At 48.5% G+C, this 18,918-nt stretch overlaps 1 pseudogene; it reads left to right on the top strand.

Annotated features, from left to right (window-relative positions):
• The first annotated feature begins 8,271 nt into the window (after positions 1 to 8,271).
• LOC123133990 (cytosolic sulfotransferase 5-like) lies at positions 8,272 to 9,897 on the top strand (annotated as a pseudogene).
• Positions 9,898 to 18,918: the final 9,021 nt, after the last annotated feature.

The raw sequence follows: 18,918 nt of genomic DNA, 5'->3' as shown, positions 1-18,918 counted from the left end.
TCTCCTTTCCCCTTTTCCCCTCCGGAAGAAGGAAGGGGTAGGCCGAATTGGACATGGAGTCCAAGTCGGTTTCCTCCCCCCATGGCGCGCCCCTTGCCCGGCCTCTTCCCTCTCCTCCTTTATATACGAGGGCAGGGGGCACCCCAAAGCACAACAGTTATTCTCTTAGCCGTGTGCGGTGCCCCCTCCACAGTTTACTCCTCCGGTCATAGCGTCGTAGTGCTTAGGCGAAGCCCTGCACGGATCACATCATCATCACCATCACCACGCCGTCCTGCTGACGAAACTCTCCCTCGACCCTCTGCTGGATCAAGAGTTCGAGGGACGTCATCGAGCTGAACGTGTGCTGAACTTGGAGGTGTCGTACGTTCGATACTAGATCGGTTGGATCGTGAAGACGTTCGACTACATGAACCGCTTTAGCCTAACGCTTCCGCTTTCGATCTACGAGGGTACGTGGACACACTCTTCCCCTCTTGTTGCTATGCATCTCCTAGATAGATCTTGCGTGATCGTAGGATTTTTCTGAAATTGCATGCTACGTTCCCCAACAAAAACTGCAGGCTGTAGACACCAACTCAACATGTAGCATCTGCCGCCGTGAAGCAGCATTGACGTCACCCACAACAGCAGATACATCACCACCACCAACAGGACCCGAAGATCGAACCAGCGAGGCCGCTAAAACAACCGCGGAGTGTGCAAGCTCTCGATAGGTCATCATACTACGACAGTTGTAATCTAAGACAACAAACCCTGTAAAAAACAGATGGCCTGGAAAGCGGCATCATTGTAAGGAGAAAGATACCCCACACCATCCTGGGACCAGAAAAACCTCCTCATAGACAAGGCATCGCTTCCAGGGACATAGACCTCTATCTCCACCCCTCCTATTACGACCCCATCATCCATGACCTCTCGTAAGTACGAATGAAAGGGCAAACGACACCATGAAGCAACGACATCTAACATGTGCACATAAGAACAACTCACGGCAAACATCCTACCAACACAAGAAAAGAACCCAAAATGAGCAAACTCCACACACAAAAAAACACCAAACAAGGACAAAAGTTAGACCTTCATGACGCAGGCTGCAGGCCCTTCAAATAAGAAAATAGAACTTAAATATAGATTCCCTTGCAATATGTACAGGTCTGAACTACACATGTGACCTTGCAATACACATACGACTAAGCTGCAAGCGCGCGACATAAGAGCATAGGCCAACCAATAAAGATGCAAACCAATAAGGGATGCCAACCAATAAGGATGCTAACTCCATTCTAGCACCGCTATCTTGTCTGGACGCACAGTTTAAGTACGAGCAAAAGAAAATACATAACTGAAACCCCATTATAGTACTGCTATCTTGTCTGCATATAAGAAAGCGGTCAAAACAAAATGACCACACCCTATACCATGAAGCGAAGCAAAAGCCCTTCGAAAAGATAACAACAATCACGGGATTGCAACTATCACCAGGCTGCAACTATCAGCAATATCCATTGGAAAAGATACCAAGAACTACCAGACTACAACACATATCCCTTTACAGCATATACGGAACGGCGAAGGCCAGGCGAGAGAGAAGAATCACCTGCAAGGAAACCAGCGAGACACCCCACACACCAGCAGCGGCACGACCCACCAGCTAGATAACCAGAACCACGGATAGGTCCTAATCAGGACGGATCAACCAGCAAAACCTAAGCAGATCCATGGAAAAAAATCCAGTCCAACACCCGTACAACACATCACAAACGAACAGGCAAACGACGGATCAAATAACTACCTGGGCCATCTCGAAGGCCTCTCCGGCGACTCCGAAGGCATATCCTCCGCCGCGCCACCGACCCAGCTGCAAGACACGTAAGAGAAGAGGCGAAGAGAGCAGACGAAGAAAGAAGGGGAAGATCACCTGAGAACGGCGCACAGAGGAGGACGAGATCCAGAGTAAGAGCGCAGGGGGAGCGATGAAGGGGAGCGGCGGAGGTGAAGCGAACGGGGCGAATGGGAGGAGGAGTGCGGCGGAGGGGAAGCGAACGAGGCGAACGGGGAGGAGGAGTAGACCGCGGGACCAATCCACGGGCGCCACGCAGCGCCCCCGGGAGATGAAATACCGATACTACCCTCCATGGGGTGACGAATTAACAGGCCGGTGGCACGGGCGGGGGGGGGGGATATTTTACCGCCCGCGCGGCCGATCGGCGCACGCAGCCCACGTCCAGGCACAACGACCGATAAGTGAGGCCCACCGGAGAGAGGGCCACCCAGCATCGAGACACGGGCCTAATCGCGGCGTGAGAAAAAACGATGAAAAACGAGGGAAACGCAGATTATTCATTGTAGCAGTAGATGATCTGGATCCGACGGACCAGGTTTGCCAGGAGCGCTGAACTATGAGAACGCTTATGATCTCCCAGTGTGCTTATTTCTGGATGAGACACATGTTACCATGAAAAAAAAAATCTGTCACGCTATCAGTTTTCTTCTCTTTCCCAATTTGCCCGACCACTCGCACCGACCAGACCACTCTCTATATACTCCCCACCCCAGATCGCTCACCGGCCAGTCGCCGCCCTCTCCCTCTCGTCCTTCCTCACCGCCGTCTTGCTCCTCACCACCCCGATTCGTACCCCTAACCCTAGCAACCCGCCACTCCAACGCTTCTCCTTCACGAGGCGCACACCAACACCCTCCAGTGCTCCAAAGACGGCGCTCCCGCAACAGTCTCCCCGTCGCCCCTCGGTGCCCGGACTCCCGTTCCGCTAGCTCGCTCGGACGGTGCCAACGCAGGTTCCAGCACCACCGCGCTCTTGGTCAAAAGTGACATTTTTGGAGCCGCGGTGCTCGATCCGTGCTGGAGCAGCGGGAGGAGGACGGCGGTCCTGGATTGGAGCAGCGGGAGGAGGACGGCGGTGCTGGACCGGAGCAGCGGGAGGAAGATGGTGGTGCTGGACCGAAGTAGAGCGCGTCGAAGCTGGAGTTCGAGGCCTTCATTCGGCAGCACATCGCCGCCGCCGAGGCCGAGGCCCAGCGGGGCAGGCCCGGCCATGGACCGGACGGCAGCGGGTTTGGCGAGCACGGGCGGGGCGACGGCGTCTTCTTCCCCGGCGGTGGCCTGCCTGGCCTGTGCTTCGGCGACTCGGTGAGCAGCTGCCACTACCCAAAGCCTCTCCCTTATTAGCTCAGCCTTTAACTGAATTTCATGGGCGCCAGCGAACGCCCTGGAGCTGCAAGAGATCAATGTTGGCCAATTGTGGTGGTAAGTCAACACCTACTCTGCAAGGGATTTCATTGAAAAAATTCTGAACAAAAGAGAAACATCACTTGCTGATCTGTGTGAGGGTGTTTTCGTCTGCTCCAAAATTCCTGAGATTCCAAAACCGCAATGGAGTACTCTGCAATGAGGCCCGTGATTCCATTGCTGAAAGTGCAAGAAGAAGGCCCCGAGGATTATTCAAAAAGCAGAGAGGGAGAAGCATAAGCGCGACCTGCTCAATGATCTCTTCACTGAACTTGGCGAAATGCTAGGTGAGTTCATCACTAACCTCGTAATGTAGATTACTCCATGTGGGATCCTGTTTCTCAGTTTTGGGGGTCGTTTTCTTTTCCATGTGGCTATCTGGAATGGAGTACAGTTCAGGTATAATGCCATGCTCTCCAGGACACAATTCTTTCTGAGTAAAATTAAATTGTGGTGGTGGCTCTTTACATCTCACTGTAGTTCGTGTTAGAATAAATCCGAGGCATACCGTTGATCATCCGAGGACCAAGCAATCACACGAGCACGACACCGAGATTTGTTAACGAGGTTCATCGATATGGCTACATCCCCGGGGCTTGACTATGGGCGCTCCTCCCCATGACACCGCTACAATACCGCACCCGGTCGCCCTGGACACCGGCACATGCCGCCGGCTTCCCCTGCGTTCCGGTGCTATTATGTTGGCATAGGTTACATCGTGTGTCTACCCTCGCTATATATGAGAGGCCTAGGATACAAGTGTCCTACTAGGACACGACTCCACATCCTATGTAAACACGATACAACTACAAGTCCAACTGTTAACTACCTTGTACACTATATTCGACACAACTCTAACAAACTCCACCTTGGCGAATATTCTCCACCACCTTGAATTCGTCAATGCGTCAAACTTCCATGTACATTGGACTTGAGCTTATCCCATGAGTACCGCTGCTACTCCAAAGACTCCATGTGACTCTACCTGCAACTTGTAGTCCCTTCTTTTCTTGACCACGGTCAACACTCGAGCAAAATTAAGTTTCTTGTTACTCTATGTACTCCCAACTTCCAGAGCATCCGTCCAACGCCATCACACACTGATCACTGACCTGCGTGAAAGTGAACAACTCACATATTGGGTGTCACACATAAGAGTTACCTGAACTCAACATCACCGCTCCTTTCTTGACCGCCTGTCTGAAACTTGAAAGAATTTCACCGTTGCTTGTAGTCATCCCGAGTCAAATTCGCAGTTGTCTCACCACATGTATGACCACCAGAGCCCTGGCCCGTCTCCATGTCCCGTGCATACCGCACACCTCGCCGCTATTACCGCGTCGAGCCTCTGCTGTCCCGGTCGAGTCTCAAGGGTAAAGAAACCACACCACTCAACCCCCACTGCAGAGTACCACCGATTATCACCGACCGGTGACGAGTTTCACGCTTCCATCAGACCACTGGGCTCCAGTCCAAACTACGTGTCACTCGCTTTTTTCACCTGCTGAATAGGCTTCGACTCTCTGTCGACTTACGCCGCAGCCCCTCAATCAGCACCGAGTGAAGTCCTCCAGACTCCAGCTCCACCTTCAACATGACTCCATGGTAGATGATCAGTCCACCCTTGCGCCTCATCGACTTCAAGCTCCGTGTATACACCACCTTGAATCAATCACGCGCCATAGTCTTGTCGAAGCCGCACAAGCCTCGGGCATGTGCACCACGTGTTTCCACGCCCAGAAGTCGGTCACCATCAGCATCACGCTCCTATATCGTCGTCGCCGATCCCAACACCGTCTTCTGTACCAACCGACTTGTGTCGATCCATCAGACTATCTAGTCCGACCCAGCCGAACTTGTCCGGCTGCAACCATGCTCCACCCTGCGTCGTGTCCGCCCCGCACATCTCCGTGCATTGCTTAACGCGCTGTGTATGCATGAACCAGACGACGCGCTTGTCCGCGCTCCATTGCCTGTCCACACGCTCCAAGCCATCCGATCAAACCAACCTAGCAAAACTTCCATGCAAACTTGAACGGACAAATTCCTTGTGTGCAAATTATCTTGCCCATGTTTGATATATTAGCTTCTCTGTGCACTCAGGAGAAAATCAGATCGCAATGATCCATCCCAACTACTCCCGTGCACACGCGTTGGACATAGCAACTCTTTTTTTCCGAACAAATCTCACGTTAGGTGCCTTCACAGCTTAGCCAGGCCACGCACTGCGCCATGGGCATCGCGCAACAGCAATCCCCTCTGGGCCATCGGCTGCCCGACCTGGCTCTGGCCAGCAAGCAAAAATAGCCATGGGCCAGCAAACAAAAATAGCCATGGGCCAGCAAAGGACCCAGCCTCGCCCGACATGGCCTCGACCTTCTCGCACGCAGCCGCAGTCGCCTCGTCCATGTCCACGTCGCCTTGCACGCGCCGATTCCCAGCAGTTCCGCTTCTTCCGCCGTCGCTGCTTCCAATCGAGATCGATCCAATCTGCCCACGAAGGACCTGCACCAACGCCTCGCTGCTCCTGATCCGAATTGCTCCTTGACTCCTTGTTCTTGCCGACTTCTGCTACTTCAAAAAATTCCACCGATCGTCTTGGCTTTCCCGTCGACTACCACGAGATTGCTCTCGATCGCCTGACACACCACGGATCGAACTAATTTCTTTCGCAGCCTTCGGCATCATCATCTCTAGATCAACGACCGCAACCTCAAATCGAACCTTGCTCATGATACCACTTGTTAGAATAAATCCGAGGCATACCGTTGATCATCCGAGGACCAAGCAATCACACGAGCACGACACCGAGATTTGTTAACGAGGTTCATCGATATGGCTACATCCCCGGGGCTTGACTATGGGCGCTCCTCCCCATGACACCGCTACAATACCGCACCCGGTCGCCCTGGACACCGGCACATGCCGCCGACTTCCCATGCGTTCCGGTGCTATTATGTGGTATCAGAGCCCAGGTGCCCGGAATGAATCTCGGTAGACTCACGGGTGGTCGGTCATGGTTGATGGGCTGGAAACGCTGGTGTTAGCGGGCCCATGGATGACCGATGTGTGAGGGGGAGATTGTTGGGTTTAGTCCCACATCGGTTGTGGGGGGAGACATAACACGATTTATAAGGGCGGGGGTGTCCCCTCCTAATAGGCTAGTCTTTTGGGGGGAGAGGGCCCAAGGCCTGTCATAAGTCGGTGTTGCTCTCCGGTTGGGCCTAGTTGACGCATGTGGGTTGGAAACGCTGGTGATAGCGGACCCGGGATTGCGTAACAGTTCGTTTAAGGTTATTTTCTTTGTGCGAATATTCTGCAACTGCTTATAAGATGAAATGAATTGCTCGTTCAAGTTTTTGCAATGATGGGTGATGGGTAATGAGTACTCCAAGCTGAGCTGAATACTGTATTTTGAAAGGTATCATGGGGAGAACATAAAATTCATGATCACACGAAACCAACCTCTCCACTATTTCTGAATTTAGTTGCAAAGCCAAATGTCTGTAGTAGCAGCTCTCTGTAGCAGCCATCAACCTTAAAAATTCAGCTTGGTTGCAGTTTGAAACAATCACAGATGCAAAAGGAAAACAAACACAAGAGGCTCTCAAGTCTGAACCCTGAAAACCAGTAAAGTTGTCTTAGTTACTTCTGAACCTCAAACACTGTCTTTAAAAAAGTGCTGTAAGAAGATGGAATGTTGCAAGTACAGTAGTAACTTGATGGCTAGTGGCTACAAGTAGGATGTGATGTTGGGTGTATACTGCTGCAAATCATTTGAAAATATTCAGCTCATGATACCTTTGATAACAAATACTCCAAGCTGAGCTAAATATTTTCAAAGGTAAGACTATTTAGTTCATGAAACAGAACATAATTTTTTGTTTCCTTGGCAAAAAAACCAGTTTACAAATTTTTGCAAGTTCAGTAATTTTGCACATGAAGCTTCTGCTACTATTAATTTTTCATGAATCTTCTGTTGACTTGGTACAGTAGCTTAAAATGAAGCGCAGTACTGTTTTGGTTGCAGTAGTTTTTCAGTAGCTTAAATTTGTCTTGTTAACTTCCTGATGCTTTCTTAACTCTGTTAATTCTGTGCAGCTACTCCACTGAAAATTCTTAGTGTATCTCATGCTTAGTGTTGCATGAGTAGTTTCAGTAGTTGTACATCAGCAGTACTGTTGCCAATTGGCAAGTTTCAGTATCTTGAACTACAGTACTGAAGTACTGCTTGAACTATTGCAGTATTGCTTCCAATACATCAGTATTGGAGTATTTTTTTCCAATTACTGGAATAGCAATTGCAGCAGTAGTGTACTGCTCTTGTTCAGTAGTGTAGGAATTTAGTGTTCTTCTCTTCAGTAAATTAAATTTAAGAGTAGTTCTTGGAGTAGGACTTGTTGTTGCTGCTGTTTTTTTAACAATGGCATTGCATGCAGTACTCAGTTGAAAAAATAGAATTGCATGCAGTACAAGTAACTGTAAGCATAATTATCAGGAGTAATAATCAGTTTTTTTAAATGAATAATAATAGCATTTGATTTCTGCTGGTTTATTTAAAAACAACAGATCCTCAAGTCAAAAAACCAGAATCCTGGAACACTTGAGGAGCACTTGAATTTCAAATTCTGCTGGTTTCTGTTGGTTTATTTAAAGGGAGTACCTAGAACTCATCTAGATGAGATATAATTTGGTCTCATTCACTTTGAAAACAAGAACAGATACAACCCACGTCAGCACACACGCATCTTATAGCATCACATCCAATGACTATAAAAGGTGAATGAGACCAAATTATATCTCATCTAGATGAGTTCTAGCAAAACTGTTATTTTTAAATAAACAGCGCAACTTCAGTAACATGGAGCTAAGAGCAGAACCTACGTGCAATAAACTCCTGATTTCTGCTGGTTTATTTAAATCCTGCTGTAAATTACTGAAGCTGTTGTTACTGATTCCTCAAATTCTGCTGTTAATTTCAGTGCACGAGCGAGGAGTACCTGAGTGCTGTCTGTGGCGACGACCAGGCGGGGGAGAGGCTGGGCAGCGCGGCGGCCAAGATGGGGTTGAGAGGACCAGGCTGGTGCCGTGGTGCGGCGAGGACCAATTTGGGAGCGGCGGCCAGGCTGGGTCGTACGTGCATGTACTCCCGGAGTATTTAGGAAAGGAGGGAGTACATGTGCATGCATGAACATGAGTATAACTCTTCGTTAATTAGTTTTTGTATGTACACCTGTGCTGTGCTGGGGTTCGTATCCGGCAGGCTCATACATACAGCATGAACCAGCAAATTCAGAAGAAAAGTACAAGTGCCAGCAATTGATTATTGATGCTTATATTATCGTCAGCATCGCCCGTGCTGACGTGCACGCGGAGCAGCCTAACGATGGAACTACCTCGCGTGACGGGGCTTTGTTATCTAGCTGCTGCTATACAAGGCCACAGTACAACTCACGCACCAAGCCACCTACACAGCCGGACGCATGCACAAACGGCGCTATCCATGGCTGCCTCTGCCGCCGCCGACGACATTGCCGAGCTTGCGATCACCTCGCTTCCCCTCGACACATGGTTCCGCCCGTTCCATCTGAGGCAGTACGGCGGGTTCTGGCTCCTGGAGGAGTTCCTCATGGCCGCTCCGGCCATCCACTCGGTCTTCAAGCTGAGGCCCTCGGACGTCCTCCTTGCCAGCTTCCCCAAGTGCGGCACCACCTGGCTCAAGGCCCTCGCCTTCGCCACGCGCAACCGGGCCGAGCACCCGCCGCGTGACCCCGACCACCCGCTCCGCCGTGGCAACCCCCACGACGTCGTCAAGTACTTGGAGGTGGCGTTCGGGCAGCCGATGGGCGACAGTGGAGCAGGCGATGTCTTCGCGGCGCTCCCTTCGCCACGCGTGCTCGCCACACACCTCCCCTGCTCTCTCCTGCCACGGCGCATGACCGCGGAGGAGTCCGACTGCCGGATCGTGTACATCTGCCGGGACCCAAAGGATGCGCTCGTCTCCTCGTGGTTCTTCGCCAAGAAGGGGGCGGCCGCCATTGCACTAACACTAGCACGAGCCGACAAGGACATGGACATGCAGCAACAGCCGCCGCCGCCGTACACATTCGAGGAGGCGTTCGAGCTGTTCTGCGATGGCATATGCGTCAGCGGCCCGCAGTGGCGCCACGTGCTGGGCTACTGGGAGATGAGCAGGAAGCGGCCGGAGAAGGTGCTCTTCCTCCGGTACGAGGAGATGCTCCGGGACCCGTGAGCAACGTGAAGAAGCTGGCGGAGTTCATGGGGTGCGCGTTCTCCAGTGAGGAAGAGGCGGCCGGGGTGGTGCAGGCCATCGTCGAGCTGTGCAGCTTCCGGAGCTTGAAGAACATGGAGGTGAACAAGAGTGGCAGCCAGGGTCCGGCAGCACATGAGTCCTTCCGGAAGGGTGTGGTAGGGGACTGGAGCAACCACATGACGCCGACGATGGCGGAGCGGCTGGACAAGATCGTCGAGGACGCGCTGCAAGGCTCGGGGTTCAGCTTCGCCGTCGCAGGGTCGTCCTCGTGAATGTGCTAGCGACATGCATGCATGTTGTTGTACCCTCGATATATGTTGAGCCCTTTTGTGCGCTGAGCTTGATTTTTGATAACTCGAAATAAAGCTTGTCGTGGCGCATTTGCAAACACAATGGTGTCCAGTCCTTCGATTTTGCATCGGAATATTGGATGACAGATAAATAGGTTGCTAGTGAATTGGGAATCAGCTTCAGTAAGTCGACAGGGAAATCAGTGTTGGCGGCCATGGCACAAATCGATGAATCAGCTTCACTGGGAAAACAATTGTCGGCCATTCAAAGTCAACTCCTCCGATCCAAATTGCAAGAAAAATAAGCTTCACTAGGAAAACAATTGTCGGCCATTCAAAGTCAACTCCTCCGATCCAAATTGCAAGAAAAATACTGTGAATATTTTTCACTAGTTCAGTACTGATATCATGAATAGCCACAGGTGCAACCTACTACATTACATCACAGATGCTAATCTCGCTCGAAACCTTCAGGGTCGACGCGGTCGGGTTCAGCGACGATCGACGCGGAGGGGATCGGCGCGGCGGGGCAGTGCATCTCCTCTTAGCTTCTCCCAGCTCCATGTAAGCAATCTTCTTGCCGGCAGCATTGGTCGTTGCGAGCGGGACGAGCGCGGATTGGGGCGGCGGCGGCGGAGCAGAGCGTTTCTTTCCAACCGCTTCCTTGGTAGCGTTTGCCGACTTGACGGCGGCAGGGCCGTTTGAGATGGAAGAGATCGGCGCGGATCGGCATGCTGACGGAGAGGCAGATGACTTCTCGGGAATTCTCACGCTCGCTACGCCGGAAACCTTCATGGCGGTCCTCATCGTCCGCGGGACAGGGGGCCTCTTTGGAGCTTCTCCCAGGTCCAAGTAAGCGATCTTCTTGCCGGCAGCATTGGTTGTGGCGATTCTGGCGAACGGGATCAGCGCGGGTCGGTGCGGCGGCGGCGGAGCAGAGCGTTTGTTTGCTACCCCTTCCTTCGTAGCGTTGGCCCGGTTCATGGTGACAGCGCAGGTTGACGTGGAGGAGATCAGCGCCGATTGGCGTGGCGACAGCGGCGCAAAGGACTTCCTTACAACTCTCTCCTTGGCCGCGTTGACGACCTTCCTGCGGCGCTCGAGATCACGACGGATCTGGTCCTGCATCGTCATGAGAGCGGGCGTGTGCTGCAGGTTGCGGAGGAAGGACAGGAGGGATCGGCGAGGGTGTTGTGAGTTGCCGGGAAGCCCCTAGCTAGGCTTATATCCACCGGGAATTCGCCGAGGTGGAGTCGGACTCGAGGAGAGATGCGTGCGTGCCAAGCACTGCGTCAACCAGGAGGAATCGAGTTGCAAAGCTTCATCTTGGAGCGATGCGTACGTACTTACGTACACGAATTCTGTATCCTTTCCGTTGAAGATGCACAGTTTATTTTAGAGCCTTGTTAGGTGTAAAATCGTTGGCCTGCATACGTGAAGAGCCAGCTTGTTATAGGGGTGCAAAAAAAAAAATTGCCACTACAATACGTTGCCATATTTACATTCGATCCTTGTTTACTCGGTGTCATCTTGAACTCGCAAAACTTTCGTACTAAGAGCATCTCCAATAAATCCCATAAAAACTCCAACTGAAAGTAGTTTTATCGGGTGTTCTTTTAATTAGCAAATCCGATACATGTACATGTACGTGTGTAAATTAACTGCTGAGTAAATGGGCAGTTTTTTGATTAATTTAATTCAGAAAATAATCATGAGCATAACATTGATAGAATTAATTCAGTTGTCCCTTTTTTGTGTGATAATTGGATACACTCCATTGTTATGCCAATTGTCGAATTGCCTTCAAATTTGTAATTAAGGCAAGAGCACTATAGATCCAAAAACTTGCAATGAATGTTATGATCTAGTTCACAAACTTATAAAAGGTAATCAAACCATCCTTAAACTTGCACTGCATGGGATGATTTAGTACAGAGCCAATCATGAGTGAACCAATGGTGCCTTGCTGGCCGCATCATGGCAAAGTAGCTCGCCCCAACATTTTTGCAAAAAACCATTTGATCTTTCGCACGGTTCAATCCAGCTTATGTTTAGGCGTGCACGGTACAATCACGTGCGGGGTAAAACCCCCTTTGTCCTCCTAATCTCCTTCTCTTGCTTTGTCTTCTTCCTAACACTTGCTGTTTGGGCTACGTTACGGTAGCTACATGAGGCCGGCCACAAGCCTAATCAATTGGCTCGATAAACAAACGTCAATACTAGTTCGCAAAGAAAAAAAAATATGTAAATTGTTTGCATGTGCATGTCTTTAAAAAAGACGCCTTTTTATTTCAGTTTATGATTATTATTTTCTACTTTTTTGCATTTTATTCATTTGCAACTGGGAAAAATAGAAAAATATAAGTTCAAGCCAGAACACGCAGCAAAAAAAGTAGATAATACAAAAGAAACCCTCTAGTTACACACATATTGCCGCGCTAGCAGTTGCGTGTGGAGTGCTCGTGTGTAGTTAGTTGCATATTTAGTGATGGACATGTAACTGGCAGTTACATATCTGCCCTCTGATGCATATTTTCCATGCTGTTGTGCACGGCAAACTCATGGATGCGTATGTTGTCCTTGCGGGGGTCTGATCGTGTCACTTCCGGCATCGAAGCAAGGCCGGTGCCAAATGTTGTGCCAGCCACATCGCTATGCTCGTCACGGTCGTTGATGTGTACGTCGTCCTTGCGAAGGTGTGCCCGGCGAAGGAGAGCTACAGAGCTGAAGTACGTGTGCGCATCGAATAAGTAAATTTACTGGTGCTGGGAGCTACCGGTGAGTGCCCACCAATCAAATGCAGCCAGCTAACTTTGTGTGGGCCAAGTATCCAACGTATTTCATTGCTTTCTCATTTTACAACTTTGTATTTCTTGAACCTGGGCCCCATGCACAGACAAAACAACCCTGACGCATGCAACTTTTTTCTGTGCACAGTACGGAACAGGGCAATTCATCTCTTGTCTGTACCTATAAAAACCATCGGTATTAATTTCCTTTCAACATTTTAGATGGTTGATATCTTTAAAAACAAAAACTATTTTTTATTTTTTTTATATATTTGAACTCATGATGCCAGATCTATAGAACAAGTATAATTTTGGATAGTTTTCAAACTTGTTCAAATTAAGATGTTTCAAACCACTTATTTCACTTTAAGAAACCCGCTTCTCTCTTTGAAACAATCTATTTCACAATTTAAAAACTGATCTCAATTATTTCACAGATGCATTTTTTTGTTATTTCAATTTCAAAACACACCGACTTCACAAAAAGTAGTTTCACAAATTTGAAAAATAATATTTTCATATATTTGACAAAAGTTAATTTCATATATCATATTTATTTTAGAATACTTTTACTATTTCATATATCACAGATGTTCTTTATTTAAGATATCATGCATAATTTGAAGAGAAATATATTTAACATGTTGAAAAAAATCCGCTTCTCCCTCTGAAACAATCTATTTCACAATTTTAAAATTGATTTCAATTATTTCACAGATGCATTTCTTTGTTATTTAAATTTCAAAACACGTCGACTTCACAAAAAGTAGTTTCACACATTTAGAAAATAATACTTTCATATATTTGACAAAGTTAATTTCATAGAGCACATTTGTTTTAGATCACTTTAACTATTTCATATATCACACATGTTCTTTGTGTCATATATCACACATGTTCTTTGTGTCATATATCACACAAAATTTGAAGAGAAATCTATTTCACATGTTGCAAAAAGTTATTTCACAGATGAATTTCTTTGTTATTTCAATTTCAAAAACATCAGTTTCACAATTATTTCAAAAAGTAACCTCACTCTACTTTTTTCAAGAAATAGATTACAGTTCTTTCGATAACTAATTTTCCAAAAGTGATTTCACTCATTTTACAGACATGTTTCACTCATTTCAAAAAACCAGATTCCGCTCATTCAAAAAACACATTTCACTCATTTTAAGAAAAAAATTCACTCATTTCAAAAATCAGATTCCACTCATTGAAAAAAAATGTATTTCACTCGTTTCAAAAGTTACATTTAACTCATTATAAAACGGTTGATTTCGATAATTTGAATGAACGATTTCACCCAATTTAACAGACATATTTCACTAACTTCAAAAAACAGATTTCACTGATCAATATATAATTGAAATGAAAAAAATGTTTGAAATAACCAAACTCAAAGTAGAAAAAATATATTCAATATTAACCTTGTTTTAAAGATCTCTATGCCAGGAGTTCAAATATATAAAAAGTTTCAAAATTGAATTTTTTATTTAAAAGATATAAATAATTTAAATTAACAAAGATGAAATAAAAAGGTGAATTTGTTGTGTAAGAAAGGAGAGAGACTGCACCAGTAGTTTTGCTGCCATGCATGTGTACTGTTGTACGTGAGAGAGAGAGGGACATGCATGCATCTGATTAAACAATAGTTTTGGTGGGGTCCATTCACTGTATTTGTCCAGGTATAGATGTTGTATAGCAAAAACTAAAAATTAATGCGTGACAGTCACACGAATCTTGACGTAGTCAATGAAAGATGGATTCCTAACCGGTAGCTACTGGCTCCGATAAAAAGAGCTTTGCCGTGTGCGCATGGCATGCCGTTAGACGTACTCTAGGAAAAGCAAATCCAATGTGTCAATTCATACCGGCCAATGTCAAAGTTAGACATGCCATGTCATGCCCATGTTGATGTTAGGAAATGTAGCATGCAATTTTAAAAAATTGCCTACGCTCACGCAATATCTATCTAGGAGATGCATAGCAACGAGAGGGGGAGAGTATGTCTACGTACCCTCGTAGACTGAAAACCGAAGCGTTTGACAACGCAGTTGATATAGTCGAACTCCTTCTAGCTCCGACCGATCAAGTACCGAACGTACAACACCTCCGAGTTCTGCACACGTTCAGCTCGGTGACGTCCCTCGCCTTCTTGATCCAGCAAGATGTCGAGGTAGTAGATGAGTTCCGTCGGCACGATGGCGTGGTGACGGTGATGGTGAAGTGATCCCCGCAGGGCTTGGCCTAAGCACTACGAAAATATGACCGAAGGTGTAAACAGTGGAGGGGGCGCCACACACGGCTAGGCAATTGATGTTGTGTACTTGTGAGGCGCCCCCTCCTCATATATATAGGTGGGAGGGAGAGGGGAGAGGCCAAGGGGCGCCCCAAGTGGGGCTGAATCCCACTTGGGCTCCTGCCCTGATTCGCCCCCCCCCCCTCCTTGCATAGGCGGCAGGGGAAGGAAGGGGAGGTGGCGCCCCCCTTTCCTTTCTCCGTTGAGAAGGGGAAGGAAGGAGGGACTTGCCCTCCCCCTTTTCCTTTCCCTAGGGCTGGCCAGCCTGGTGGAGGGCGGGGCACACCAGCCCTTGTGGGCTGGTCTGTCCCTCCCTTGGCCCATTAAGCCCATATCTTTGTCGGGGGTGCCCGAAACCCCTTTCGGTGACCCTATATGTACCCGGTACCCTCCGGAACATTTCCGGTGTCCGAATACCATCGTCCTATATATCCATCTTGACCTCTCAGCCATTTCGAGACTCCTCTTCATGTCCGTGATCTCATCAGGGACTCCGGACAACATTTGGTCACCAAATCATATAACTCATATAATACAAAATCGTCATCGAACGTTAAGCGTGCAGACCCTACGGGTTCGAGAACTATGTAGACATGACCGAGACACCTCTTCGGTCAATAACCAATAGCGGAACCTGGATGCTCATATTGGCTCCTACATATTCTATCAAGATCTTTATCGGTCGAACCGTTATGACAACATACGTTATTCCCTTTGTCTAGCGGTATGTTACTTGCCCGAGATTCGATCATCGGTATCTTCATACCTAGTTCAATCTCGTTACCGGCAAGTCTCTTTACTCGTTCCGTAATACATCATCCTGCAACTAACTCATTAGTCACTTTGCTTGCAAGGCTTCTTATGATGTGCATTACCGAGAGGGCCCAGAGATACCTCTCCGATACTCGGAGTGACAAATCCTAATCTCGATCTATCCCAACCCAGCAAACACATTCGGAGATACCTGTAGAGCATCTTTATAATCAACCAATTATGTTGTGACGTTTGATAGGACACAAGGTATTCCTCCGGTGTCCGGGAGTTGCATAATCTCATAGTCGAAGGAATATGTATTTGACATGAAGAAAGCAATAGCAATAAAACTGAACGACCATAATGCTAAGCTAATGGATGGGTCTTGTCCATCACATCATTCTTCTAATGATGTGATCCCGTTATCGAATGACAACTCATGGCCATGGTTAGGAAACCTTAACCATCTTTGATCAACGAGCTAGTCAAGTAGAGGCTCACTAGGGACACAGTGTTTGTTTATGTATCGACACATGTATCAAGTTTCCGATTAATACAATTCTAGCATGAATAATAAACATTTATCATGATATAAGAAAATATAAAATAATAACTTTATTATTGCCTCTACGGCATATTTCCTTCAGCCGATTCATACTTCCCACGGCCGAGAGCCGCCTCTTGCGCCTTGTTGCACTCCGGCCGCCGGCTTGCCGTCTTCGAGATCACCAACATGCGGATGTTGGACACCCTCATGTTCCCGCTGTTTCACGCTCGACTGTGTGATCGTGACTTCAAGGCGCAAGACGAGGTCATGGAGACCACCCGGCTATCCCCTCCATCACTCGCCGGCCCGTACACAATCACGGCCTCTGTCAGATTCTCTTTGTCCTCGTCGTCGATTTTTCGAGCGGCCTAAGCGACCACCGCGCACACCCATATGTCCGCTCCGGCTGCGCTCCCCGTACTAGTGCTGCTGCGCCAGAGAACATCAGTTACTTGCAGCAAGGGCCGGGCGATGACCGCCGCGAATTGGCCGTGGTCAATACCATCCAGTTGAGTGCTACATACGAATACAGGTATGGGCGCACACTTGTTTTGGAGGCGCTGTAGACAAAAAAATGATGCAGCCGTAGGATGTTATGCCAACGGTCGTGGTGCATAGATGGGAGCAAGGGGGCAGAGCAGACAAGCCGCCTCCAGATGCAGCCCAAACAGCAAGTGTTAGAAAAAAGACAAAGCAAGAGGAGGAGATTTGGAGGACAAAGGTAGTTTTACCGGGCGCGCCCAAACATAAGCTCGATTGTTCTGTGCGCATGATTTTCAGAAAGGTCAAGGGTGTTTACAAAAAAATGCCAGGGCGGCCAGCGTGGCACCATTTGTCTGTTTGTGATTGGTTGTGGACTAAATCTTCACATACATTAAAAGTTTCGAGACGACTTGATTACCTTTTGCAAGTTTGTGGATTAAACTATCATATTCATTGCAAGTTTTTGGGTCTCTAGTGCTCTTGCCTTTTTATAATTGTAGAATTCAGTATGTTAGTGTCTGATGAGGTCTGCAACCACATGACGCTGGCGATGCCGGGGCGGCTGGACAAGATCGTCGAGGACGCACTGCAAGGCTCGGGGTTCAGCTTCTCCGCCGCAGGGTCGTCCTCGTGAATGTGCTAGCGACATGGATGCATGCATGCATGCATGATGTTGTACCCTCGATATATGTCGAGCCCTTTATGCGCTGTGCTTGATTTTTCATAAGTCAAACATAAAGCTTGTCGTCGTGGCGCATTTTCCTCACAGACAATTTCCTTGGCACAAGCCACCTCCATTTACAAACACAATGGTGTCCAGTCCTTCTATTTTGCATCGCAATGTTGGATGACAGATAAATATGTTGCTAGTGAATTGGGAATCAGCTTCAGTAAGTCGACAGGGAAATCAGTGTTGGCGGCCATGGCATCAATCGATGAATCAGCTTCACCAGGAAAACAATTGTCGACCATTCAAAGTCAACTACTCTGATCCAAATTACAAAAAAAAAAAATACTACTAGTTTAGTAATGATATCATGAATAGCCACAGGTGCAACCTACTGGCTACTACACTACATCACAGATGCTAATCTGGCTTGAAAGCTTCAAGGTGGACGCGGTCGGGATCAGAGAGGATCGGCGGGGCGGGGCAGTGCATCTCCTCTTAGCTTCTGCCAGCTCCATGTAAGCGATCTTCTTGCCGGCAGCATTGGTCGTTGCGACGGATTGGTGCGGCAGCGACGGCGGCGGAGCAGAGCGTTTCTTTCCAACCGCTTCCTTGGTAGCGTTTGCCGACTTGACGACGGCAGGGCCGTTTGAGATGGAAGAGATCGGCGCGGATCGGCATGCTGACGGAGAGGCAGATCACTTCTCGGGAATTCTCACGCTCGCTACGCCGGAAACCTTCATGGCGGTCCTCATCGTCCGCGGGACAGGGGGCCTCTTCGGAGCTTCTCCGAGGTCCAAGTAAGCGATCTTCTTGCAGGCAGCATTGGTTGTGGCAATTCTGGCGAATGGGATGAGCGCGGGTCGGTGCGGCGGCGGCGGAGCAGAGCGTTTGTTTGCTAACCCTTCCTTCGTAGCGTTGGCCCGGTTCATGCTGACAGCGCCGGTTGACGTGGAGGAGATCAGCGCCGATTGGCGTGGCGACGGTGGCGCAAAGGACTTCCTTACAACTCTTTCCTTGGCCGCGTTGACGACCTTCCTGCGGCGCTCGAGATCACGACGGATCTGGTCCTGCATCGTCATGAGAGCGGGCGTGTGCTGCAGGTTGCGGAGGAAGGACAGGAGGAATCGGCGAGGGTGTTGTGAGTTGCCGGGAAGCCCCTAGCTAGGCTTATATCCACCGGGAATTCGCCGAGGTGGAGTCGGACTCGAGGAGAGATGCGTGCGTGCCAAGCACTGCGTGAACCAGGAGGAATCGAGTTGCAAAGCTTCATCTTGGGGCGATGCGTACGTACGTACGTACACGAATTCTGTAGCCTTCGGGGTCCGTCCTAGTTTATTTCAGGTCCTAGTTTATTTGAGAGCCTTGTTAGGTGTAAAACGGAAATACTAACGCCCACGCGTGTGACAATTATATAAAGAAAAAAATAGGCTGTGCAACACAATACATTGATCGGTGCACCAGACACGTATATATGAGTACAGAAGGGGACCACAACCTCAACTATACAGAGGAACTAGAAAGTGGGCCCAAGACACAATATACATGTACACAATGTATTCA

Source organism: Triticum aestivum, chromosome 6B (assembly GCF_018294505.1).
Source record: "Triticum aestivum cultivar Chinese Spring chromosome 6B, IWGSC CS RefSeq v2.1, whole genome shotgun sequence".
Classification (NCBI taxonomy): Eukaryota; Viridiplantae; Streptophyta; class Magnoliopsida; order Poales; family Poaceae; genus Triticum; species Triticum aestivum.
The sequence above is the reverse complement of the archived record's forward strand: the minus strand, read 5'-3'. Positions and strand labels throughout refer to the sequence as shown.